This window comes from Staurois parvus, unplaced genomic scaffold (genome assembly GCF_062004578.1).
Source record: "Staurois parvus isolate SC_StPar_1 unplaced genomic scaffold, SC_StPar_1.0 ptg001032l, whole genome shotgun sequence".
Lineage (NCBI taxonomy): Eukaryota > Metazoa > Chordata > Amphibia > Anura > Ranidae > Staurois > Staurois parvus.
Window position 1 is genome coordinate 517317 of NW_028318828.1, and position 27508 is coordinate 544824.

Sequence of the window (27508 nt, forward strand, 5' to 3'; positions counted from 1 at the left end):
AGAAAATGTGGGACATGTTACCTTAATGTCAATAGGTCTAGAAGGATCACTAGATTTGAGTCAACCTGTACCTCTAGGTCTTATGACATAGGTCAATTTATCACATGTTCCACAAAAAATGTGGTATATCTTATACGTACCCTTGCGGGTTGCAATATGTGTGTAGGACAGTATGCATGTTGCGCACACGATTAGATGAACATATTAGGAATATCCGCAGGGGATTTCTCCATCATAGCCTTTCAAAACATTATGCATTACATCACGACAAAAATCTGGAAGGCACATTCTACTAGGATATAGACAAATTTGTCGCCAATTGGAGAGGCAGTCAGATTAGGCATGAAATATCAAAATTGGAAAAAAATGTGGATATATTCTCTCTTTAACCTCATGAATATGCCCCCTATATCTCCATTAGGTGCAGCCACATTATCAAAAATACTGCCTACATCAAGAGTATGTGAGGTTCTATATTCAAAAATGTCCATAATGACAGAAAACCCAGCAGCAAGTACAAGAAGCCAAAAAATTTCCAATAAAATCAAGTACAAATAACCTGCGCTCAGGTAAATAAACTAATCTAAAAAAGTAACATAGAAAAGCAGCTCGCACATCAGGCAATAAACATAATGTTAAATAAATAAAATTGCAGCGCTAATCAAAAAACATAAAGTCCAATAAATCAAAAAAAGTTCCAGTTAAAAAAAGTCCTAAAAATATTCCCACGACCCACCATCACCAGGACACCCGAATGGTTCAGCCTCTTACCAGAAATTCTGACCGAAACACACCGGTCAATATAGGCAACTCAAATGGGAGATGAAAATGTAGATCATGGAACCAGCAATCTTCATCCAGGTGGATATCAATCTTCCCTTTTAAAGATTTGAAATCAGTCCTAAAAGAAGACTCCCATCCAATATATAGATATAGAATAAAAGAAAAAGGCCACTCATAGTGTAGTAATTAAGCAATAAAATCACCCTGTTTAATTACAAGTTACTCGGACATTGTTTGGATGGTTACCAGCATTTGAATCAAGTTTCCAACCAGGAAAATGGCCACCGTCCCTCCAAAAAACATGATGACGTCACACGCCGAAGCTCCACCCGACACGTTTTGTCATCCAATTGATGTCATCAGGGGTGTGGCTAAAGACACTCAAGCCCGTGTTTTAGGCGAGGGAAGAATCTTCAAACGAAGCGACACTATAGGGGAACAAAGGGAGGAAAGAGAATTAATGGACACAATAAAAAAGAGAAGAATGTAGTCGGAAAGGGTATTTTTAATTTGACTAATAGTGCTTACCCAGCAGGAACTCAACCTACTGGATAAAAAGCGGGCCTGAGTGTCTTTTCCATTATATTGATATTGATTGATCATTCCAGGTGTTGATGGGGGGGCACTCGGGCCTTGAAAGTGAGGTCTGGCTTGCGAACCTCTCCATTGGTATCTGTTATAAAATTGGTATGGTGTCCCTCTATTGTTGCGAGGTGAAGCGTATTGTGAGGTATGTTGAAAATGGTTTCTATTTTTGGGTGCTGGTCTCCCTTGTTGAGTATGGTTATAAGGACCATTATACAGTTGCAAGAAAAAGTATGTGAACCCCTTGGGATTACGTGGAGTTTTGCATGAATTGGGTATAAAATGTGCTCTGAATGTCATCTAAGTCACAACAATAGAACACAGTCTGCTGAACATAATACTACACAAACATTAGATGTTGCCATGGTTTAATTGCACATAACATGTAAACATTCACAGTGCAGGGAGGAAAAAGTATGTGAACCTTTGGACTTAATAACTGGTTGACCCTCCTTTGGCAGCAATAACCTCAACCAAACATTTCCTGTAGTTGCAGATCAGACCTGCACAACGATCTGGAGTAATTTTGGACCACTCTTCTTCACAAAACTGTTTCAGTGTAGCAATATTCTTGGGATGTCTGGTGTGAATTGCTCTCTTAAGGTCATGCCACAGCATTTCAATCGGGTTGAGGTCAGGACTCTGACTGGGCCACTCCAGAAGGCGTATTCTGTGCTGTTGCAGCCATTGTTTTGTTGAATTACTTGTATGCTTTGGATCATTGTCCTGTTGCATCACCCATCCTCTGCGGAGCTTCAGTTGGCGGACAGATGGTTGTACGTTTTCCTGCAAAATGTCTTGATAAACTCTGGAATTCATTTTCCTATCAATGACAACAATCCGTCCAGGCCCTGAGGCAGCAAAGCAGCCCCAAACCATGATGCTCCCTCCGCCATGTTTTACAGTGGGGATGAGGTTTTGATGTTGGTGTGCTGTGCCTTTTTTTCTCCACACATAGTGTTGTGTGTTCTTCCTAAACAACTCAATCTTGGTTTCATCTGTCCACAGTATATTTTGCCAGTAGTGCTGTGGAACATCAAGGTGCTCTTTTGCAAACTTCAAACATGCTGCAATATTCTTTTTGGACAGCAATGGCTTCCTCCGTGGTGTCCTCCCATGTACTCCATTCTTGTTTAATGTTTTCCTTATTGTAGATGTGTCAACAAAAATGTTAGCATGTGCCAGAGATTTCTGTAGGTCTTTAGCTGACACTCTGGGATTCTTCTTTACCTCATGCAGCATTCTGTGCTGTGCCCTTGCAGTCATTTTTACAGGACGATCACGCCTAGGGAGAGTAGCAACAGTGCTAAACTTTCTCCATTTGTAGACAGTCTGTCTTACCGTGGACACATGAACATCAAGGCTTTTGGAGATACTTTTGTAACCTTTTCCAGCTTCATGCAAGTCAACAATTCTTGATCGTAGGTCTTCTGAGAGCTCTTTTCTGCGAGGCATGGTTCACATCAGACAGTGCTTCTTAAAACCAGTAAACCCAAAACAGGTGTGTGTTTTTTAAGGGAAGGACAGCTGTCAGCAACACATCCAATATCATCACACTGATTGGAGTCAAGGTTGGCTCACTCCTGGCTCCAATTAGCTCTGGGAGAAGTCATTAAGCTAGGGCCTCACATACTTTTTCCTCCCTGCACTGTGAATGTTTACTTGTTATGTGCAATTAAACCATGGCAACATCTAATGTTTGTGTAGTATTATGTTCAGCAGACTCTGTTCTTCTATTGTTGTGACTTAGATGATGTTCAGAGCACATTTTATGCCCAATTCATGCAAAACTCCACGTAATCCCAAGGGGTTCACATACTTTCTTGCAACTGTAGTTCGATCCATTCTGATGACAGAGGTATATAATATACTCAGTAACACTACCACCTATTCCCCATTACTCAAAGATCCCCTTCCAGATTTTAAACGTTCATTAAAAACCATTAGCAAGAACAGCTATGAAAATAAAGTCATTAGTAAAAAAGAGAAAGCATTTTTATGTCCCACATCACCCAGGCTTCCAGGCCTATACATTCTACCTAAAATACATAAGGATCCGGTCAAACCCCCAGGACGACCGATCGTCAGCTGAATAGGGTCACTCTGTTCGAAGGTCAGGGAATATATTGATCATTTTTTTACAGCCATTGGTATCACAGACATCAGCATACTTGCGAGATACCAAACAGGTATTAATCGAAATTAAGGACATTTCTATAACTCCCACTACATTCCTGGTCATGGCAGATGTAGCATCGCTATATAGTAATATTGACCATACAGATGGAATGCAAGCACCAGATTTTTACCTTACTAGTAGTAGTTCCCTACCATCATCACAGAGAAACTTTATATTGGACCTATTACAATTCGCTTTGGACAGAAATTACTTTTGGTTCAACAAACAATATTATTTACAAACCAAAGGAGTAGCCATGGGAGCAAAGTTCGCCCCCAGCCTTGCCAACCTCTTTAAGGCACGCTGGGAGGAGGACTTGATCTACGCAAGAGAATGACCTGAACTAGTCCTATATAAAAGATATATAGACAATATTTTCCTCCTTTGGGACGGTGAGGAACAAGCGTTGATTAACTTTTTTTGGCACATTAAACAACCACGATCTTAATATTAACCTCACATATTCTTACAGTACACAAGAGATAAACTTTTTGGATTTAACCCTTATTAACCATAGTGGGATTGTCATCAAATCATATTTCAAAAACAGATCGCAATAGCTATATACCAGTAGATAGTTGCCACCACCCATCATGGTTGGCTAATATCCCTAAAGGGCAGTTTATGAGGATCAGGAGGAACTGTACTGATTTAAACACATACCATTCACAGGCCCTGATCCATAAACATAGATTTTTGGAAAAAGGTTATAACGAAACCACCTTGAATAGCACTTTGAATATGGAGGCTAATATGAATAGGGATGACATGCTTAAAAATAATGACAAGCATGGACAAACCCGAGTATGCCCCTTTGACACCACTTTTTCCGTACAACATAGGACTATCAATAAAATTATTAATAAAAACTGGGGTATCCTTAAAACAGACCCAGTTTTATCCCAAATTCTACCGGATAAGCCTGAAATTATATTTCGTAAGGCAACTGCCCTGCCGAATCAAATAGCACCTAATATGGTCGATCCGCCTGAAAGCATTTCACTATTTTCTGATATACAAGGTTTTCATCCATGCAACAAGTGTGTTATTTGTCAGTGCAATAACACCATAAAACCGAGAATTATATCCTTTACATCCCAAAATACAGGCAGATCTTACAATATTGACAAATTCATTTCATGCAATAGTCGCTATGTGGTATATGTGCTTGAATGTCCTTGCCACAAGCAATATATAGGATGCAAAACTAGAAGATTAAGAGACAGACTTCGCAAACATGTATATAACATCAAAAGGGGTTTTAAAGAACATTCAATCTAAGCATTATAAACTTTTCCATAACAAAGACCCCTCCACTCTTAAGTTTGTGAGAATACAGTTGCAAGAAAAAGTATGTGAACCCCTTGGGGTTACGTGAAGTTTTGCATGAATTGGACATAAAATGTGCTCCGAACGTCATCTAAGTCACAACAATAGAAGAACACAGTCTGCTGAACATAATACTACACAAACATTAGATGTTGCCATGGTTTAATTGCACATAACATGTAAACATTCACAGTGCAGGGAGGAAAAAGTATGTGAGGCCCTAGCTTAATGACTTCTCCCAGAGCTAATTGGAGCCAGGAGTGAGCCAACCTTGACTCCAATCAGTGTGATGATATTGGATGTGTTGCTGACAGCTGTCCTGCCCTTAAAAAACACACACCTGTTTTGGGTTTACTGGTTTCAAGAAGCACTGTGTGATGTGAACCATGCCTCGCAGAAAAGAGCTCTCAGAAGACCTACGATCAAGAATTGTTGACTTGCATGAAGCTGGAAAGGGTTACAAAAGTATCTCCAAAAACCTTGATGTTCATGTGTCCATGGTAAGACAGACTGTCTACAAATGGAGAAAGTTTAGCACTGTTGCTACTCTCCCTAGGCGAGGTCGTCCTGTAAAAATGACTGCAAGAGCACAGCGCAGAATGCTGCATGAGGTAAAGAAGAATCCCAGAGTGTCAGCTAAAGACCTACAGAAATCTATGGCACATGCTAACATTTTTGTTGACACATCTACAATAAGGAAAACATTAAACAAGAATAGAGTACATGGGAGGACACCACGGAGGAAGCCATTGCTGTCCAAAAAGAATATTGCAACACGTTTGAAGTTTGCAAAAGAGCACCTTGATGTTCCACAGCACTACTGGCAAAATATACTGTGGACAGATGAAACCAAGATTAAGTTGTTTGGGAAGAACACACAACACTATGTGTGGAGAAAAAAAGGCACAGCACACCAACATCAAAACCTCATCCCCACTGTAAAACATGGCGGAGGGAGCATTATGGTTTGGGGCTGCTTTGCTGCCTCAGGGCCTGGACGGATTGTTGTCATTGATGGGAAAATTAATTCCAGAGTTTATCAAGACATTTTGCAGGAAAACGTATGAACATCTGTCCGCCAACTGAAGCTCCGCAGAGGATGGGTGATGCAACAGGACAATGACCCAAAGCATACAAGTAATTCAACAAAACAATGGCTGCAACAGCACAGAGTACGCCTTCTGGAGTGGCCCAGTCAGAGTCCTGACCTCAACCCCATTGAAATGCTGTGGCATGACCTTAAGAGAGCGATTCACACCAAGAATATTGCTACACTGAAACAGTTTTGTGAAGAGGAGTGGTCCAAAATTACTCCAGATCGTTGTGCGGGTCTGATCTGCAACTACAGGAAACGTTTGGTTGAGGTTATTGCTGCCAAAGGAGGGTCAACCAGTTATTAAGTCCAAAGGTTCACATACTTTTTCCTCCCTGCACTGTGAATGTTTACATGTTATGTGCAATTAAACCATGGCAACATCTAATGTTTGTGTAGTATTATGTTCAGCAGACTGTGTTCTTCTATTGTTGTGACTTAGATGAAGTTCAGAGCACATTTTATGCCCAATTCATGCAAAACTCCACGTAATCCCAAGGGGTTCACATACTTTTTCTTGCAACTGTAGATATTGTAGCACCACAATGGAGGGGCACACACAAGAGAAGGACTGTCTCACAGTTCGAAACTAAATGGATTTTCGAAATAGGCACCTTATACCCTGCCGGACATAATATAGAGGTTGATGTTAATTGTTTTATCGACAATAGTTAAACCCATGTATATACCAATCCATATTTTGTTATTAATATTACTATTTTATTAACTTTATTTTTATGGTGATATACATCATATATAATTTTTATAGTGGTTTTACGATTTATTATAACGGGTATTTGGTCTCTTTATATGGATTTTCAGCCCTATCTGATTCTACAATTTTATTTGTTATTGATGTGTTTTTGAATGTTTTAGGATACATCTGACTTTCTTTTATTATGTTAATTCTTTTATACTGGTCATAATAAGTATTTTAGATTTTTCTCCATTCTATTTTACATTTATCGAATTTTTTGAGATATGAGGTTTTTAATTTTGAATTTTGTTATACTGATGTAGGTCTTGTGCTTATGTTTTTGCCATGGATTTATTTATTTTTATTTTTTGTGTTTAAATTTTTATTCAGATCTTATACATATATATTGGGTCATTTTTTGGCCCACCCTTTTTATATTGATCGTTTTCTAGATCCGATCCAGGCTTTATTAACTTAATTTATAATGAGATCTTTTAACCACTGTAATCTTTCAATTTTTACATCTCTTATATCTACCTAAATTATGTCATGAGGTTTTAATCCTCTAATTCCCCAGGCTATGCCACTTAAATATAGTCCTGTGGGTTTATAACATAATTGATCATGTGTAATTTTTAGCTGCTGTAATAGTGTGGCTATTACTCCAGTCTTTTCTCATTATTTCCCGGCTCTTAATTATAATTTTAAGTATAATTGATACTTTGTGGATCGTTTGTATTTCAGAGTATCCACCGATCTGCTATATATCCGTATCTTGGAAAATTTATGGCAAAATGGCACATGCGCGCGCGCACATTTCGCCCTCCATTAAGACGGTAGTGCACATGCGCCATCTTCCCTACATATTCAGATGGCGCTCGTCATGGCAGTATTGGCATACCCTCTGAAGACGTGTGTGGCACGAAACACGTAAGGAGGAGCCAATACGCCGTGATGTCATGCCGACGGAGCCTCGTGAAGGTCCGGCGGCCATCTTAGTGTTTGGTCAGTCCGAATTTACTCTGCATATTTGATCATATTACTTTTATCTATCTTTTTGGAATAAAAATTCTTTATAATACTACTATGGGCACTTTTTGTTTGGCTCCCTTGTGGAGCTACTGATTTCTAGAACCCACCATAAGAGCTTTTGGCCCATCCCAGTGTCCAGAGGAGGGAGTCCCTGTAACACAGGCTACAATACCCATCCATCCTTTAAAGGGGACCTCTGGCTGAGTGGATTACCATACAACCCAGGAGTTTCTGCTGTGCTACACGCTACCCAGAGGGAGGTTATCCTTATGCCCGGCATATCTTGCTTCCTTAAAGAGGACCTCTGAAAGTATATTTACATGCGCATTTCCAATGCGCATTTGGTGAGTGCGCAATTTTACTACACCTTCAAGCACAAGCAATAAAGCATCGCTACAGTTGGAATTATAAGCACGGATTGTCACCTTATGAACTTTCACTTATTTTATTTATTTGATGTTACTCATTCACCTGAGTTTTATATATCATTCTTAGTCATCTATACAGACGTTTTATTTGATATATCACCTTACTAATGTTATTTGATATATTACCTACTAATTTTTATCTGAGTTTTTACATCATATTTGGTCAGACATACAGACATTTGATTAGCGCTGCACTCTTGATTTATACAGTTTTTTAAGTTTTACTTGGTTACCTTTAGTGCAATAGCCGCTTTTATCAAGAGCGCTCACTGATGTTTATTTCCTAGATTGTAAGCTCGAAAGAGCAGGGCCCTCGAACCCCTCGTGTATCACATTGTATTGGTATTGTTCTGTCACATGTTCTGTCCCCCTTTGTAATGTACAGCGCTGAGCGAACTATTGGCGCTTTATAAATACTGTATAATAATAATAATAATTTCTTTTTCTTTGTTGTATTGTAATAATGCTGCTGTAGTTCCTATTTTTCCCCACAAGATGGCCTCGTCCCTCAGTGGTGAGGTCACTGAATTACCTTTTATGCTTTTTTCACCTTTTAATGAAACAATTTGCGCTAGTAAATAAATCATCAAAATATATCAGAAAAAAAAAAAATTTAAAAAATGTCCCATAAATCATATAAAATCCCATAAAGTAACTCTTAATTGGTGTAATCAAGAAAAAAGTTTTTTATAAAAACAAAATCCACTGAAAAAAACTGTGTCAATCCACCACCAAATAAACTAAATAAACTCACCAGAGCTATATGCTGATAATATTATAAATCAGCATAAAGCGCTTTTTGCTCTGGGAGCGATGGTCAGCAGACTGATGAGACAATACTTGGCTTTTAGGCTCGATATCCAGGGAGCAATACTCTGCAATAGCCACGGTTTGGCTTGAAAATCGATATCCAGGGAGCAATACTCTGCAGTAGGATTTGCCACTAGATAGATCCACTTCTTATAGACACCACCATATCCATAGGGTATTAGACCAGCCACTCGGGAAAAGAATAAAAGCTCATGGTGCAGTACCTTTTAAAATCATCTCTTTTAATACACACACACATTGTACTTACAAAAAACGGTGTCCCAGCCGACACCAGCATCAACAGCATAACAGGTGAAACAAAAACAAACCCAGCCGCCTTGCACATGCACCGTACCGACCACTGGGAACATAATGACGTCACATCAATCAAGCCCCGCCCTACATGTTTCGTCGACATCCTCACGGAGCGGATAGATGTGAGACGTCTTATCCTCATTATATATGCACTGCACTTTTAACGGCCAGCTGTCGGCAATAAGGAATCGAGTGGCAAGCAAGATTCACTGATGACAGATCGCCGTACTTACCATAATAATCAAAGTATCACATTACAGACATCAGGGGGCAAAGAGAATATTAAAAAGGAAAAAATAAAATATATACAGTCAGGTCCATAAATATTGGGACATCGACACAATTCTAACATTTTTGGCTCTATACACCACCACAATGGATTTGAAATGAAACAAACAAGATGTGCTTTAACTGCAGACTGTCAGCTTTAGTTTGAGGATATTTACATCCAAATCAGGTGAACGGTGTAGGAATTACAACAGTTTGCATATGTGCCTCCCACTTATTAAGGGACCAAAGGTAATGGGACAATTGGCTTATCAGCTGTTCCATGGCCAGGTGTGTGTTATTTCCTCATTATCCCAATTACAATGAGCAAATAAAAGGTCCAGAGTTCATTTCAAGTGTGCTATTTGCATTTGGAATCTGTTGCTGTCAACTCTCAAGATGAGATCCAAAGAGCTGTCACTATCAGTGAAGCAAGCCATCATTAGGCTGAAAAAACAAAACAAACCCATCAGAGAGATAGCAAAAACATTAGGCGTGGCTAAAACAACTGTTTGGAACATTCTTAAAAAGAAGGAACGCACCGGTGAGCTCAGCAACACCAAAAGACCCGGAAGACCACGGAAAACAACTGTGGTGGATGACCGAAGAATTCTTTCCCTGGTGAAGAATACACCCTTCACAACAGTTGGCCAGATCAAGAACACTCTCCGGGAGGTAGGTGTATGTGTGTCAAAGTCAACAATCAAGAGAAGACTTCACCAGAGTGAATACAGAGGGTTCACCACAAGATGTAAACCATTGGTGAGCCTCAAAAACAGGAAGGCCAGATTATAGTTTGCCAAACGACATCTAAAAAAGCCTTCACAGTTCTGGAACAACATCCTATGGACAGATGAGACCAAGATCAACTTGTACCAGAGTGATGGGAAGAGAAGAGTATGGAGAAGGAAAGGAACTGCTCATGATCCTAAGCATACCACCTCATCAGTGAATGGTGGTGGTAGTGTCATGGTGTGGGCATGTATGGCTGCCAATGGAACTGGTTCTCTTGTATTTATTGATGATGTGACTGCTGACAAAAGCAGCAGGATGAATTCTGAAGTGTTTCGGGCAATATTATCTGCTCATATTTAGCCAAATGCTTCACAACTCATTGGACGCCGCTTCACAGTGCAGATGGACAATGACCCAAAGCATACTGCAAAAGCAACCAAAGAGTTTTTTAAGGGAAAGAAGTGGAATGTTATGCAATGGCCAAGTCAATCACCTGACCTGAATCCGATTGAGCATGCATTTCACTTGCTGAAGACAAAACTGAAGGGAAAATGCCCCAAGAACAAGCAGGAACTGAAGACAGTTACAGTAGAGGCCTGGCAGAGCATCACCAGGGATGAAACCCAGCGTCTGGTGATTTCTATGCGTTCCAGACTTCAGGCTGTAATTGACTGCAAAGGATTTGCAACCAAGTATTAAAAAGTGAAAGTTTGATTTATGATTATTATTCTGTCCCATTACTTTTGGTCCCTTAACAAGTGGGAGGCACATATGCAAACTGTTGTAATTCCTACACCGTTCACCTGATTTGGATGTAAATACCCGCAAATTAAAGCTGACAGTCTGCAGTTAAAACACATCTTGTTCGTTTCATTTCAAATCCATTGTGGTGGTGTATAGAGCCAAAATTGTTAGAATTGTGTCGATGTCCCAATATTTATGGACCTGACTGTATAATAGTACAAAAAAAACTATAATATAAAAAAAAAACCCTATAATTGGATACCAACCATAGGAACATATATAGAAAATCCGATCACCCGGATTTAAAGGGCCAGTCCCTATATAAGGAAGGACTCTAACTCCAAAAAAATGTATATATATAAAAACTTATCCAAAAAAATATATGTATCAAATTGATTCTTAACAGACCAAACAAAAGAAAAAGAAAAAAGACTCATGGCTAAATGATGTCTTAATATTAAACAATGTGTAAAACTAAAACAAAATAAAATCATGATATATAAAAAATTCCTGAGAAAACATTTGAGGTCAATATCAATATTTAGCCCATATGGATTCAAAGAACTGGATTTATGATTGTTAAGACATCATTTGGCCATGAGTCTTTTTTCTTTTTCTTTTGTTTGGTCCGTTAAGGATCAATTTGATACATATTTTTTTTGGATAAGTTTTTATATATATACATTTTTTGGGAGTTAGAGTCCTTCTTTATATAGGGACTGGCCCTTTAAATCCAGGTGATCGGATTTTCTATATATGTTCCTATGATTGGTGTCTAATTATAGGTTTTTTTCTTTTTTATAGTATAGTTTTTTTTGTACTATTATTTATATTTTCTTTTTAATATTCTCTTTGCCCTCTGATGTCTGTAATGTGATACTTTGATTATTGTTGTAAGTACGGCGATCTGTCATCAGTGAATCTTGCTTGCCACTCAAATCCTTATTGATGACAGCTGGCCGTTTAAAGTGCAGTGCATATATAATGAGGATAAGACGTCTCAAATCTATCCACTCCGTGAGGACGTCGATGACGAAATGCATAGGGCGGAGCTTGATTGATGTGACGTCATTATGTTCCCAGTGGTCGGTACGGCGCATGTCCAAGGCGGCTGGGTTTGTTTTTGTTTCACCTGTTATGCTGTTGATGCTGGTGTCGGCTGGGACACTGTTTTTTGTAAGTGCAATGTGTGTGTATTAAAAGAGATGATTTTAAACGGTACTATACCATGAGCTTTTATTCTTTTCCCGAGTGGCTGGTCTAATATCCTATGGATATGGTGGTGTCTATAAGAAGTGGATCTATCTAGTGACACATCCTACTGCAGAGTATTGCTCCCTGGATATCGATTTTCAAGCCAAACAGTGGCTATTGCAGAGTATTGCTCCCTGGATATCGAGCCTAAAAGCCAAGTATTGTCTCATCAGTCTGCTGACCATCACTCCCAGAGCAAAAAGCGCTTTATGCTGATTTATAATATTATCAGCATATAGCTCTGGTGAGTTTAGTTTATTTGGTGGTGGATTGACAGTTTTTTTCGGGGGATTTTGTTTTTATAAAAAACTTTTTTCTTGATTACACCAATTAAGAGTTACTTTATGGAACTTTATATGATTTATGGGACATTTTTCACATTTTTCTTTTCTGATATATTTTGGTGATTTATTTACTAGCGCAAATTGTTTGTTTCATTGTTTGTACACCTTATGGTTATAGGGCTGATTTTTGCAGCTGGTAGAGTATAGAAGTAATATTTTTATTTTATTTTCTTTTTGGGACAGGTTTAGTGAGAGTCATATTTTTTCTGTGGCACCATTTATATCTACTTACAATTTTTCACCTTTTAGAAATAGATATTTTGGTTTCATAAAATATTTTAGCAATATAGATTATCATTTTAAAATGTTTGTCCTTATGTGCAATTTATAATTTGGGTGGGCCCTATTGTCCGTTTTTTCTCCCCTTCCTGTTTTTGGTATTATTACTGACAATGTGGTGAATGACTGGGCTCTTTAACCACTTGCCTACCAGGCACTTATACCCCCTTATTTACAAGGCCAATTTTCAGCTTTCAGCGCTGCCGCACTTTGATTGACAATTGCGCGGTCATGCAACATTGTACCCATATGAAATTTTGATCATTTTTTTCTCACAAATAGAGCTTTCTTTTGGTGGTATTTAATTGCCACTGGGCACTTTACTTTTTGCGCTATAAATAAAAAAAGTGCAAAAAATTTGAAAAAAAAAAAAAGTTTCTTTGTTTCTATTATAAAATTTTTCAAACAGGTAATTTTTCTCCTTCACTGATGTGCGTTGATGAGGCAGCACTGATGGGCACTGATAGACGGCACTGATGGGCACTGATAGGCAGCACTAAAGGGCACTGATAGGCAGTACTAATGAGGTGGCACGGATAGGCGGCACTGATAGGCAGCACTAATGAGGTGTCACGGATAGGCGGCACTGATAGGTGACACTGATGATGGGTACTGATAGACGGCACTGACTGGCATCACTGCTGGGCACTGACTGGCGGCACTGACTGGCACAACCACTGGGCACTGACTGGTGGCACTGACTGGCAGCACTGCTGGGCTGCACTGGTGGGTGGCACTGGTGGGTGGGCACAGGTGGGTGGCACTGGTGGGCACAGGTGGGTGGCACTGCTGGGCACAGGTAGGTGGCACTTCTGGGCACAGGTGTGTGACACTGCAGAGTGGCACAGGTGGGTGCACTGCTGGGCACAGGTGGGTGATCTGCTAGGCACAGGTGGGCGGAGCTAGTGGGCGCACTGCTGGGCACAGGTGGGCGGAACTTGTGGGTGGCACTGCTGGGCACCGATCGTCAGGGCACTGATCATCAGTGCCCTGATGATCGGTGCCGATCCTCGCTCTGACAACTGCCAGTTCTCGGCAGTACTTTCCTCACGATCTGACAGCATGAGGAAAGTGCAGCCGAGAACCGGCACTTGCATTTCCCTGTGATCAGCGTGTCATTGGACACCGCTGATCATGTGGTAAAAGGACGCTGTGATTGGCCTTTTACCACATCACGTGATCAGCTGCAGGAGAGCGCGTTCTGGGAGGACGTCATATGACGTCCACCCAGAACTGGCCGACCGCAGAGCAGCCGTCATTGGGCTATCTGCGGTCGGCAACTAGTTAATGTAGTCCATTTCCTGTTGTATGCTCTCCAGGAGATTTTTCTGCCTCCTGGAATGCATGTTGATTAGTTGGAGGGTCCCTCCATTACTATTTATAGACATTGCTCACGTCCGATTAGCCACACCCCTTGACGACATCAATTGGATGACGACACGCGTCGGGTGGATCTTTGGCATGTGACATCATCACGTTTTTTGGAGGGACGGTGGCCATTTTCCTGGTTGGAAACTGGATTCAAATGCTGGTAACCATCCAAAACAATGTCCGAGTAACTTGTAATTAAACCGGATGATTTTATTACTTAATTACTACACTATGAGTGGCCTTTTTCTTTTATTCTATATCTAAATATTGGATGGGAGTCTTCTTTTAGGACTGATTTCAAATCTTTAAAAGGGAAGATTGATATCCACCTGGATGAAGATTGCTGGTTCCATGATCTACATTTTCATCTCCCATTTGAGTTGCCTATATTGACCGGTGTGTTTTGGTCAGAATTTCTGGTAACAGGCTGAACCATTTGGGTGTCCTGGTGATGGTGGATCTTGGGAATATTTTTGGGACTTTTTTTAACTGAAACTTTTTTTTGATTTATTGGACTTTATGTTTTTTGATTAGCGCTGCAATTTTATTTGTTTAACATTGTTTATTGCCTGATGTGCAAGCTGTTTTTCTGTTACTTTTTTAGATTAATTTATTTACCTGAGCACAGGTTATTTGTATTTGATTTTATTGGGAATTTTTTGGCTTCTTGTACTTGCTGCTGGGTTTTCTGTCATTATGTACATTTTTGAATATAGATCCTCACATACTCTGGATGTGGGCAGTATTTTTTTTAATGTGGCTGCACCTAATGGAGATATAGGGGGATATTCATGAGGTTAAGGAGAGAATATATCCATATTGTTTCCAATTTTGATATTTCACGCCTAACGTGACTGCCTCTCCAATTGACGACAAATTTGTCAATAGCCAAGCAGAATGTCCCTTTCGGATTTTTGTTGCGATGTAATGCATAATGTTTTGAAAGGCTATGATTTGGAAATCCCCTGCGAATATTCCTAATATGTTCGTCTAATCGTGTGCGTGACATGCATACTGTCCTACCCACATATTGTAACCCGCAAGGGCACCGTATAAGATATACCACTTTTTTTGTGGAACGCGATAAATTGACCTATGTCATAAGACCTAGAGGTACAGGTTGACTCAAATCTGTGATCCTTCTAGACCTATTGACATTAAGGTCAAATGCCCCACATTTTCTACAGGGATAATACCCCTGCATGTTCTGGAAAAATAAAGCTTTTCTATGTTATTTTTTTAGATTAATTTATTTACCTGAGCGCAGGTTATTTGTGTTTGAATTTATTGGGAATTTTCTGGCTTCTTGTACTTGCTGCTGGGTTTTCTGTCATTATGGACATTTTTGAATATAGATCCTCACATACTCTGGATGTGGGCAGTATTTTTGATAATGTGGCTGCACCTAATGGAGATATAGGGGGATATTCATGAGGTTAAAGAGAGAATATATCCATATTGTTTCCAATTTTGATATTTCACACCTAACGTGACTGCCTCTCCAATTGACGACAAATTTGTCAATAGCCAAGCAGAATGTCCCTTTCGGATTTTTGTTGCGATGTAATGCATAATGTTTTGAAAGGCTATGATTTGGAAATCCCCTGCGAATATTCCTAATATGTTCGTCTAATGGTGTGCGCGACATGCATACTGTCCTACCCACATATTGTAACCCGCAAGGGCACCGTATAAGATATACCACTTTTTTTGTGGAACGCAATAAATTGACCTATGTCATAAGACCTAGAGGTACAGGTTGACTCAAATCTGTGATCCTTCTAGACCTATTGACATTAAGGTCAAATGCCCCACATTTTCTACAGGGATAATACCCCTGCATGTTCTGGAAAAATAAAGCTTTTCTATGTTATTTTTTTAGATTAATTTATTTACCTGAGCGCAGGTTATTTGTGTTTGAATTTATTGGGAATTTTCTGGCTTCTTGTACTTGCTGCTGGGTTTTCTGTCATTATGGACATTTCTGAAAATAGATCCTCACATACTCTAGATGTGGGCAGTATTTTTGATAATGTGGCTGCACCTAATGGAGATATAGGGGGCATATTCATGAGGTTAAAGAACTTATTTACCACTGAACTACATACTAAATTAGGATATAGCCTTCTTAGAGAAGTACTTATCTGAAAATATGGTTCCTTGAAGTTTGAGGTGGGAGGTAGTTCCTCAATATGAGGATACTGACGCTTTCAGTATTTTAACAAAGTAGGTTTAGACTTTATTGCTTTTTTGGTCAGGAAAAAGAAAGTTAAACTTCTCAGATTGGATGAAGAGATTAATGGTTTGAAACTTAAGTTAGACCCTTATAAAAATACAGAGGATTATAATAAGAGGTCTGAGAACCTAAAGAAGTACTTGGAAAAAGAGGAAACTGATCAAAAGATCAAAAAGCGTAAGAAATTTCTGAGAGATCTTGAGCACTATAAATCCAATAAGGTGTTCAAATGGCAGAGTAATGATCTTAATAAATCTGTTTTGAACGCGGTACCTGGTCCCATTGGAAATACATTCTCCCCTCAGGACCAAGTTATTGGTACCCCTAAAACCCATCCGAGGCAGTATGACTAAAAAGGAATAAACCGGTCTAATGCCCTAAATCAAAGATATAGGAACGGTATTCACCCACGGGGCATCAAAAGGGGTAGGCGGGTTAATAATGGTGTTTCAAGAGGTTCTATTATACCCACCTTTAATAAATTTGAACCTTTGAACCAGTATCAGGCTGATTATTATGAGGATTCAGAGAGATATATTACTCAACATCCCCCCTTTTAGGGGCCAATGGTATGCTCTTAATAATAATTCCTATAATCAGGATCCCCAGGGTATCCCTTATGTGGGACAGGGTAACGGGAGTAATCCTGGAAATCCTAACAATAATTTTTTTTCCCCGGAGAGGCATGGGAATAAAAAGACCAAGCGAAAAAGGGGTGTCAGAGGGGGGAGGCGTATCAGACCAAAAAAGAAGGAGGGTCTAACGGATTTGGGAATTTTTAATTTAAGTGAAACAAGTTTATCTACAAATGAGGTACATGTACTAAATCATGGATTAAAATTTGCCCCATCCCGTACAATTAGTAAATTTCAAACCTATATGGATATTCATAAATACATTAGGAAACTAAACATTAAAAGATATTTTGCTTCTAATCCCTCTAAAGTGTTGGGTGCTGGTACGGATATTTATAGATGCTCATCCCTTTCTAACGCTTCCCTCTTTAATCCCCCAGGTAACACAGCAGCCTCTATCCCAGTCTTTAGGGATTTAGTATTTAGAGATCTGGAAAATCTCAAGGTTAAAAAAACTTTTCAGGACCTTAAATTTAACCTCCCTGGCGGTATGATTATTTCAGATTTTTGGTGCTGAAAGCGGTACCATTATTTTGCATGGAAATATGTAGTTTTTTTATTGTAGCTGTAATTTTTAGGAATAACTCACTGAAATCTGTCCGAACAAGAGTCTATTAAACATCCCGGGTATGATAAAATTTGAAACACGAAATCATAAATTATAATTTAATAAATAATCATAAAAAATAATAATATAATAATAATACATTTAATTCAATAATATAATCAAACCGAAAACACTGAAATTTGAAATAGAGCGCCAAGTTCGTACATTGCTGAGCAAAGTCGCAAAATCGTTTTCAGTGTCTGATGACGAATTTCCCCCACGAATCATTATCACTCAATTCTGCAAGTGGTTCTGATTTACTATCGCTGTTCTCTAGCCGGTCTAAAACCGCTTTTGACCTAAAGGGACATTTTTTGGACGCCATGGATTTTTCTAAGTTTCCAGGCAGAAAGACAAAATGTAGGCAGGGCACAGGACAAAGCACTAGGGACAATATGTATGTGAAATGGGTTGAAACAGCAATGTTTTACTGTGAAAAATGTGTTTTGAAAAAAATGACATTTTTTAAAATTTTCAAATTTCCCGCCGCCGCCCGTACGTCCCGACGTCACGGGGACCGGAACACAGAAGCCGGATGCCGGCATCAGCCGGAGGAGATGGCCGGGGACGCTTCAGGGGACACATCGTGGGAGCGAAGGACAAGGTAAGTGCTGCAGGGACTCCCTATGCAGCGCCGCAGGGTAAGCCCGAGTGTAGCTCGGGGTTACCGCTTTTGGTACTAAAACTCTACCCCGAGCTACACTCGGGAATACCGCCAGGGAGGTTAAGAGAGGTATGGAGGCATTAAAATCGCGTAAGGACATAGTGATCCGTCTGGCTGATAAAGGGGGGGGGGGATTGTTGTCCTGGCCTGTGATGCTTATTATCCGAAGTTAGAGCGGTTACTGGATGATAGTGACACCTATGCCCCTCTAGGTGTAAATCCACAATAAAGTTTAAGAAGGAATTACAATCTATTATAGATTATGGGTACACCCAGAAGATTATTAACAAAAAAGAACAATAATTTTTAATCCCAGTGGCTCCTCGCGTTCCGGTAATATACTATTTAACTAAAATTCACAAAGATTTGTCCAACTCTCCTGGTAGACTTATTATTAGATTCGATCACCTCGAGGGTTGGTAAATATATTGATATGTTTTTGCAACCTTTGGTTTGTAATACCCCTTCTTTTTTTAAAGATACCACACGTTATTATTATTTTGGATATTATAAAGTGGAAGGACACTTATATTCTGGCCACAGTGGATGTAGCATCTCTATACACAATCATCTCACATTCACATGGAAGAGAGGCTGTGGATTGCTTCCTCCAAAGGGATGATACTTTAAAACCCTTGCAAAGAGAATTTGTTCTTTCCTTGTTAGATTTTGCTATGTGATATAATTTCTTTTGGTTTAGGGGTTAATATTTTTTACAGCAAAGAGGCGTGGCCATATGTGGAAAATTTTGTGCCAAGTAAGGCCAAATGGGAGGAGGATGTCGTCTATCATGACCGCAGACCGGAGTTGATTCTCTGGAGACAAAACATAGACGACATCCTCCTCCTATGGGAAGGGAGTGTCGATTCCCTTGTTAAATATATACAATTTTTGAATTCCAACTATAGGGGCATTAGTTTACAACATGAAGCCAGTAGTGATGAGATCCATTTTTTGGATCTTAATATTAAAGTTCTGAATAATAGGTTGGTGACCTCTACATACTTTAAAGAAACGGACCGTAATGGATTTATTGGCATTACATGTTATCATTATCCCATGTGGTTGAGGTCGATTCTTAAGAGTCAATTTTATTGCCTTAAGAGAAATTGCACACATGATGATGACTTTTTACGTGAGGCTAGTACCATAAGAGCATGTTTTTTGGATAGGGGTTACTCTCCTGAAACTTTGGAAGAGTCCTTTTCCAAAGTAGTAGCTATTCCTAGGGTGGAAATGTTAAAGAATAAAGAATCAAGGGTGGTTAGTTCCTCTTTTGATTGTGCTTTTTTTACTCAGTATTCAACTCAACATTATGCAGTTAAAAATATTTTAGATAGACATTGGGGAATACTTAAAAATGGCCGCATTTTAGGTCCTTTGTTACCTGAACATCCAGCGGTTATTTTTAGAGGTGTTTCACCACTAAGATTAAGTATAGCTACCAATGTTTTAGATCCTCCAGTTAAACCTTTATTTTTCAGAACATGCAGGGGTATTATCCCTGTAGAAAATGTGGGGCATGTGACCTTAATGTCAATAGGTCTAGAAGGATCACTAGACTTGAGTCAACCTGTACCTCTAGGTCTTATGTCCCATTTGGTCTTAATATTGAGTGGGATGTAATCGCATTTATCAATATTAGTTTATTTATGTCATTGTTATTAGTGTTTTTGGTTAAAAAAATTTTTTGTATGGTTTTTGGTGGATTTTATATTTTTAAAATTTTTTTCTAATGTTGATGTATTTATATTAATTTGATTAATGAATTTTATTTCATATTTTTATATTTGTATTTTTTTATTTATATATTTTTTTGTTGTATTGTAAATTAAACAGGGTGATTTTATTACTTAATTACTACACTATGAGTGGTCCTTTTCTTTTATACTATATCTAAATATTGGATGGGAGTCTTCTTTTAGGACCAATTTCAGTCTTTAAAGGGGAAGATTGCTGGTTCCATGATCTACATTTTCATCTCCCATTTGAGTTTCCTATATTGACCGGTGTGTTTCGGTCAGAATTTCTGGTAAGAGGCTGAACCATTCTGGTTTTCTGGTGATGGAGGATCGTGGGAATATTTTTGGGCCTTTTTTTAACTGAAACTTTTTTTGATTTATTGGACTTTATGTTTTTTGAATAGCGCTGCAATTTTATTTATTTAACATTATGTTTATTGCCTGATGTGCCAGCTGCTTTTCTATTTTACTATTTTAGATTAGTTTATTTACCTGAGTGCAGGTTATTTGTATTTGGAGATTTAATTAAGTTACATTTATCTAATCCACACGTGTTCATTACTACGCCCCTTTCATTACAAACCGCCTCTCTCTCCCCTTCTTCCATTTCTAGAGCCTACGAAATTTACCCTCAAGATTTGGTCAACTTGTGTGAAATCGCAGCAATTACTGTCCATGTGTTATCCACTGTTGAACATTATGTATAATCCAGAGCTCCCAGATAGTCTGTCCTACTCCCAGATGAACCCTTGGGTATTTATTGGACTATTCCAACTCTGCCATCTGGTTAATCCTGTTTCGTACAGAATTCGATCATTTGAGGAGATTAGGGCGTAGAAATCCACAATACCTGTGTCGACCAGGTTCGCTTACTTGTAGTTTTGTCACTTCTTCCGCTTCCTGAATTCCTCTATATAAACTGCTTCTCAATAAGGAATCTATGGTTGAGAGGCCCCACCGTTATATGAGGAGATGGGAGGATGAACCCCAATGTTCAATTTCTTTGAAGTGTTGGCAGGTGATATGGGATTCGGCTGCCAAGACCTCTCGCTGTGTTGTATACAAAGAAAACTTATATAAAGTGTTGATGCATTAGTATAAGACTCCTGTAGTGCTCCATGCAATTAACCCAAATATGTCTGATAAGTGCTGGACATGCATGGGAGGAGTAGGTACACTGGTGCACATTTTTTGGTTTTGTCCACAGATTGCAGGTTATCGGGTCATGGTTAAAACGGTATTGGAACAAGTACTTAATGTTATTCAATATAATGATGCAGAGCTATATAAAAATCTACTGAGTGGATGTGACCATCCTATACCTGTGAATAAAAAAACAGCATATATGACAGTATAGTAGATACCTGTAAATAAAAAAACGGCATATATAGCAGTAACAATGTAGTAGATCCTATTAAGGTGTTATATCTGGCCGGATCTGTATGGTGATATACAGGTGGCTAACGGTGCAAGTAAGAGGTTCAATTGAACCTAAACAGGTGATATTAATTCTCCCCCGTCAGGGGATCAACTCAAACAGAGTATACGTAATAATTCAAACACAGTTAATCCCTATGCAGGCATATATACTACCACATAAGGGTGATAAGTGCAATGACCCGTATCTGTTATCAAACCACAATAGGATAACAATGTCCATAACAAGCCGACATAGTGCTACATGGCAAAGATACCATGACTTTCCAAGCGTGCTCCTGTGCTGGTGCAAGTGGTGAAATGAGAATCCTACATGGCAGGCATGCACGCTCACCTTCCCGCTGCCTTTCGGATCACCCTGCATCCTGCACGCAATCTCCGGGTAGGATAGGTTCCACAGCCCCTACTGGTCTCTCCTTCACTCTCAGTTACTTCTCCATACACAGGTGTCAGTGTATATGCCCATATATGCACATCATGTGGAATCATACAAAACAGAAAGACTCCATAGTGTAACACTGTAAATTTATTACTAAATAGGATAAAAACGCCAAGTGCCAACTCACAACTCAGGATCCTGAGGAAGCCACGAGGCGGCGTGGTGATGCACTTCCGGTGAGCGTCATCTTAGTACACCAGAGTGCATCCAGTTCACCCATGTACAGTGGTGTGAAAAGCCTGTCTATATCTGAATTAATGTGAGTTGGCACTTGGCGTTTTTACCCTATTTAGTAATAAATTTACAGTGTTACACTATGGAGTCTGTTTTGTATGATTCCACATGATGTGCATATATGGGTAAATACACTGACACCTGTGTATGGAGGAGTAACAGAGTGAAGGAGAGACCAGTAGGGGCTGTGGAACCTATCCTACCTGGAGATTACGTGCAGGATCCAGGGTGATCCGAAAGGCGTCTTGGCCCCTGTGGGTCGCAGCGGGAAGGTGAGCGTGCATGCCTGCCATGTAGGATTCTCATTTCACCACTTGCACCAGCACAGGAGCACGCTTGGAAAGTCATGGTTAATTATCTTTGCCATGTAGCACTATGTCAGCTTGTTATGGACATTGTTATCCTATTGTGGTTTGATAACTGATACGGGTCATTGCACTTATCACCCTTATGTGGTAGTATATATCCCTCCAAAGGGATTCACTGTGTTTCAATTATTACGTATACTCTGTTTGAGTTGATCCCCTGATGGGGGAGAATTAATATCACCTGTGTAGGTTCAATTGAACCTCTTACTTGCACCGTTAACCACTTGTATATTACTATACAGATCCGGCCAGATCTAACACCTTAATAGGATCTACTACATTGTTACTGTTATATATGCTGTTTTTTAATCACAGGTATAGGGTGGTCACATCCACTCAGTAGATTTTTATAGAGCGCTGCATCATTATATTGAATAGTTGTATATATCCATCTTAAGGGGAGGATTGGATGCTAGCTGCTCTAACATAGGCCTTTGTATTTCTAGCAGCTTAGGAGGACTCATACATATAAAGTACTTAATGTTGTTGTCAGGGATGCGGGTGTGACCAGAGGTGTGTGTACAGACACAGGGAAACGCAGGCTTCAGATATGGTATAAATAAGACAATTTATTAAGACTAACAATACAAATATAAACGCAGTGCACCAAACCCCAAGCTAACACAAATACATACAACAAGGTGAAACAAACCCAAACTGATATAGATACACAGGTACATACACATATAGAGCACAACGTAGTCAGGCAGGCCGGGTCGATAACCACCGGGCAGGTAGGTACAGGAGGAGCAGGTGGAGAGTAGTCAGGTCATGAGCCGGGCACAGCAACTAACGGACAGGTAGGTACAGGGGGTCAGGCAGAGAATGGTCAGGGTCACAAGCCAGGGATCAAACAGGAGAAGTCAGCAGAGGTCAGGATCAGGCAGGGTCGGCAACAAGTCAGGCAGAAACAGAAACAGGAACAGGAATGCAGGTTACAAGATACAGGGGCCCATGGAAAAACACACACCAAGGCCCAGACTGCAGGTCTGGCCATCCCTTAAATACACCTGCAATCAGCCCCAGGTGATCGCTAATTGCCGAAGTGAACCTCTGGTTGTTGAGAGCACCCGCTGGCCAGCCCTGGTACTGCAGCCCACAAGGCAGGTGAGTCCCACCACTATTGGCAAATCCATTCCTGACAGTTGTCCTGCACCTAGACCCATTACATTACCTTTTCAGCTTACCCTTTAGGGGTATCCCCAAACAATCTAAAAGATTGTTAGTACATATTCTGACAGCCGCCAGAAGGGTGATACCAATATTTTGGAAATCAGATGTCCCCACACAAAATCATCTTTTAAGAGCGATCTCTGAAATTAGGAAAATTGAACACCTTACAGCTCTAGTGGGTGAACATTCAGGTAATTTCCACTCTATTTGGGGGCCATGGGATCACTCCCCCTTTGGTAAGCCTCCTTCCTGCCCCCTTCCCCCCCTCCTCCCTCCATGCTGCCAAACAGGCCTACTTCTTGACCCTCATCAAGGCCCTCTCCTCCAATCCTCGCCGACTCTTCTCTGCCTTCAACTCTCTACTCTCTCCACCCCCCCCTCCACCCAGCACATCACTCACTGCCCTTGAAATTGCCAATCACTTCAAAAACAAGATTGACACAATTCGCAAGGACATTGCCGCAACTCACACACCCTCTCAACCCGTCCCCTCTCACACAGCTACCCCCATATCCCCCCTCCCCCTCGACATAACCCACAGGGACTTCGTCGCTGCTCAAACTCTCTCCAACCCCCTTCACCCTCACTCAGCTACCCCCTCATCACCCCTCTCCCATGGCCCCACCACTGCTCTGACCTCCTCTTCCACCCCACCCTACATTCCTCATACTGAAGCTCCCCCCACACTCCGCACCTTTGACCTTACTACCATCGAGGAAGTCTCCAAGATCCTCTCTGATGCCCGCCTCACCACCTGCCCCCTCGACCCTATCCCCTCACAACTCCTACGACCTTCCTCCTCCTCCATCCTACGCTCCCTCACCCACATCTTCAATCTCTCCCTCTCCTCAGGCACTTTCCCCTCCCCTCTGAAACATGCACACATCACCCCCATACTTAAAAAGCCCTCCCTGGACCCCAATGACCCGAACAACCTCAGACCCATCTCCCTGCTCCCATTTACATCTAAACTCCTCGAGCGCCTAGTCTACACCCGCCTATGCTCTCACCTCAACGACAACAACCTCCTCGATCCCCTACAGTCCGGCTTCCGTCCCCTACACTCCACCGAAACCGCCTTACTCAAACTCTCCAACGACCTGCTAACCGCCAAAGCTAATGGCCACTATTCAGTGCTCCTACTCCTTGACCTCTCTGCGGCCTTCGACACAGTCGACCACCCCCTCCTCCTCAAAAAACTACACTCCCTTGGCCTCAGAGACTCTGCTCTCTCCTGGCTCTCATCCTACCTGTCACAACGCTCCTTCAGCGTTACCTATAATGCTACCACCTCCCCCTCACTCCCCCTCTCTGTTGGGGTCCCTCAAGGCTCTGTCCTTGGGCCCCTTCTCTTCTCCATCTATACCTCCTCCCTTGGCCAACTCATACACTCTCACAGCTTCAACTACCACCTCTATGCCGACGACACACAAATCTATCTCTCAACCCCCCACCTCACCCCCTTGGTCTCAGCCCGAATCACACACCTACTGAGCGACATATCAGACTGGATGTCGCTCCACTTCCTTAAATTGAACCTCTCCAAAACCGAGTTTCTTGTCTTCCCCCCAGCCCGGACACCACCCCCCATTGATTTCTCCGTCACATCCAACAACGCTACCATCAAACCCGCCCTGCAGGCCAGAGTACTGGGTGTCATTCTGGACTCCAACCTATCTTTCCAGCCCCAAGTCCAATCTTTAACAAACTCGTGCAGACTCCACCTCCGCAACATCGCCAAAATCCGCACGTTCCTAATCCCAGAAACCACTAAACAGCTCATCCACTCTCTCATCATATCACGACTCGACTACTGCAACTCCCTCCTCACTGGCCTGCCTCGCCGCTGGCTATCCCCGCTTCAGTCCATCCTGAATACGGCTGCCAGACTCATTCACCTTTCTAACCGCTCTGTCTCCGCCACCCCCCTCTGCCAATCCCTCCACTGGCTTCCGATTGCGCAACGGATCAAATTCAAAATCCTAACGCTGACGTACAAAGCTGTCCACCATACTGCCCCGAACTACATCACTGACCTAATATCCAAGTACCGCCCAGCACGCACACTCCGCTCCTCACAAGACCTCCTTCTCTCTAGTTCCCTGGTCTCCTCCTCCCATGCCGGCCTCCAGGACTTCTCCAGGGTGTCACCCATCCTCTGGAACTCCCTGCCCCAACCCATCAGATTATCACCTACTCTTCTCTCCTTTAGGCGCACCCTGAAAACCCATCTCTTCAGGGAAGCCTACCCCACCCCCTGCTAACTTGCCGACCTCCTCCACTCTTCCTACCACCCCATCCCCCACAGCTATCTCCTCCTGTGCCACCACCCCCTCCCTCCTAGATTGTAAGCTCGAAAGAGCAGGGCCCTCGAACCCCTCGTGTATCACATTGTATTGGTATTGTTCTGTCACATGTTCTGTCCCCCTTTGTAATGTACAGCGCTGAGCGAACTATTGGCGCTTTATAAATACTGTATAATAATAATAATAATAATAATATAGTCCAGACACTTTTTCAAGCAATATGCCTTTGACAAATAATGTAGTCCAATGATGTGCAGGTTTATGTTGATTCTTGTTTTCAAATTGTGCAGATTAACATGCTGTTCACTTATGTTCATACCTTTTCTGATTTTGTTTTCTTCTATGCTAATGATAGATTCCTTTCATTGCAACGTTTACACATAAAGTGTTACTGTTGTAACTGTGTTCTGTTTAAAAATTTGGGGCATTGGCCCTTAATAAAAATTTACAATTTCAAAAAATATCACCAAAAGAGAGCTCTATCGGTCTACAGAAAATTATAAAAATGTCATATGAGTACAGTGTTGCATGACGCGCAATAGTCATTCAAAGTGCGACAGTGCTGAAAGCTGAAAACTGGCCTAGGCAGGAAGGGGGTGAAAGTGCCCGGTAGACAAGCGGTTAAAAAATTTGATCCCATTTAGTATCATGTAGTATGGAACAGGAGGCTCTTTTGAAATCTAGTGTTCCTATCCTACCTCCGTGTCTCCCTTTCCTATAACGTATTTTTCACGCAATGAGACGCACCTGACCATAAGACGCACTTAGGTTTTAGAGGAGGAAAACAAGAAAAATATATTCTGAACCAATGGACTGCAGACATTGTACAGGAAATGACCAGAGACTGCAGATGTATTACAGGAGATGACCAGAGACTGCAGACAAAGTACAGGAGATGACCAGAGACTGCAGACAAAGTACAGGAGATGACCAGAGACTGCAGACATACTACAGGAGATGACTAGATACTGCAGACATAGTACAGGAGATGACCAGAGACTGCAGACATAGTACAGGAGATGACCAGAGACCTTTCAGCAATGCAGATATATAGTTGGGTCCATATATATTTGGACACAGGCACAATTTTAGTTTTTTCAGGTATTTACCAAAACATATTCAAGCTATAGTTATTTAATGGATATGGGCTGAAAATGCACACTCTCATGTTTAATTTGAGGGTATGTACATCCAAATTGGAAGGGTTTAGGAATTACAGCTCTTAAGAGTAGAATATATATGGACCTAACTGTATAAAGTTTGGTATAGCAGTCCGCATGCAGTCTATGGGGGGGGAGGACATACCTTGCCAGCCGGGCTCAGCATCCTCTCTGAGGGTGAGGCTCACAACAATGTCTTCAGCGTACCCTGTCAGCTCTGCAGTGCAGTAATCGGGTCCAATCTAAGGGTGGACCGGGCTTA

The 27508-nt window shown here is 40.9% G+C and overlaps 1 long non-coding RNA gene across 1 annotated transcript in view; it reads right to left on the minus strand.

Moving 5' to 3' along the window:
- Nucleotides 1-963: 963 nt before the first annotated feature.
- Nucleotides 964-27508, minus strand: part of LOC149441050 (uncharacterized) — a 59708-nt gene continuing 33163 nt past the window's right edge. Inside the window, exon 2 of the long non-coding RNA XR_016307440.1 lies at nt 964-1211. This is a non-coding gene — a long non-coding RNA (uncharacterized LOC149441050). The remainder of the gene's footprint in view (nt 1212-27508) is intronic.